Source organism: Salvelinus sp. IW2-2015, unplaced genomic scaffold (genome assembly GCF_002910315.2).
Source record: "Salvelinus sp. IW2-2015 unplaced genomic scaffold, ASM291031v2 Un_scaffold2390, whole genome shotgun sequence".
In the NCBI taxonomy this organism is placed as follows: domain Eukaryota; kingdom Metazoa; phylum Chordata; class Actinopteri; order Salmoniformes; family Salmonidae; genus Salvelinus; species Salvelinus sp. IW2-2015.
In genome coordinates, this window is record NW_019943713.1 from 126,578 (window position 1) to 127,911 (window position 1,334).

Sequence of the window (1,334 nt, forward strand, 5' to 3'; positions counted from 1 at the left end):
GTCATGTCTACACAGACCCAGCAGCAGGCTAGTAGGAGCCAGTAGGCCAGTACTGTAGGTCCTCTGCAATCAAAGTCTGGGAGCTTTTCAGTAGGATAAATAAATTGCTATATCATATTGGTGTGTTTTGTGAGGCAATTAACACTTTTCCCAGGCGTCCAAATGATCCATTGAGATTGTATATTCTATATTAACAACAACCTGGACTGCAACTAACATCCTAGTGTTTTGTGGGTGTGGMCTTAACCAAACTGAAGACGACATTACAGACAATCCACAGACATGTCATTATTTTCAGAAAGGAGTCACAAATGAGACACGTCTAAGCATCAGAAACATTTATTTTACACCGGCACGTCAGATACAGGACCTTCATTCTTCTCCTTCAGACACAGTAGACGACCATGCTAAAACATAACTTCTACGTGCTTCCACTAAATGTACAGGAGATATCGACCGTTCATTCAAAATGGCCACACCTAGTTACGTACCATTTATACTTAACTAAACGGCCGTGATTGGGAGTCCCATAGGGCGGTGCACAATTGTCCCAGCGTCGTCCTGGGTAGGTCGTCATTGTAAATAAGAGTTTGTTCTTAACTAACTTGCCTAGTTAAATAAAAGGTTAAATAAAAAAAAGAACATTCATTTATTAAAAAGAGAACAAATTTAATAAATAAAAATAAACGTGTCATTATAATTTTATCGTTATATTCACATTATTATTWTTTTTTTTTTGTAAGTTTCTAAAATGTTTTTTCTTGATCCGGTATAACTTAGTATTGTATACACATTGCATTCACTCAGACAAGTTGCATGTTTAATATCGCAGAGGAGAAAAAAAGTCCCAGAAATAGCATTTTAATTTGTCAACGTTATCATGATAACAGATATTCTTACCCAGAGCGACTTAGTCAGTGCATTCATCTTACGATAAGCTATGTGGGACAACCACATCTCCGTCGTAATACAACCAATCAAATCAAAATGAGACTGCAGTGGGCGGGACATTGAAAAACTACAACCAATTAAAAATGTCTTTCTTGATAATAGAATCTTCTTACAAATGAAAGAAGGGAATAAAAAGGAAGATGCTCTCAGACTTAGACTGGAGCATAACAAAATGAGCCTGGTCCCAGATCTTAGCCTGGTCACAGAATCTGGTTGTATCCAGTTAGCCATGGTCCCAATTGTTAATACCGTCAGTTGTTGTTACATCTACCGTGGTCCCAGTCGGTTTGTTACCAGTTAGCTGGTCCAAGATCTGTTTGTTACAGTTAGCCTGGTCCCAGATCTGTTTGTTCAGTTAGCCTGGTTCCAGATCGGTTTGTTGC

At 38.4% G+C, this 1,334-nt stretch overlaps 1 long non-coding RNA gene across 1 annotated transcript in view; it reads right to left on the bottom strand.

Annotated features, from left to right (window-relative positions):
* Positions 1–323: 323 nt before the first annotated feature.
* Positions 324–1,334, bottom strand: part of LOC139025225 (uncharacterized) — a 4,978-nt gene continuing 3,967 nt past the window's right edge. The window contains exon 2 of the long non-coding RNA XR_011476701.1: positions 324–1,129. This is a non-coding gene — a long non-coding RNA (uncharacterized lncRNA). The remainder of the gene's footprint in view (positions 1,130–1,334) is intronic.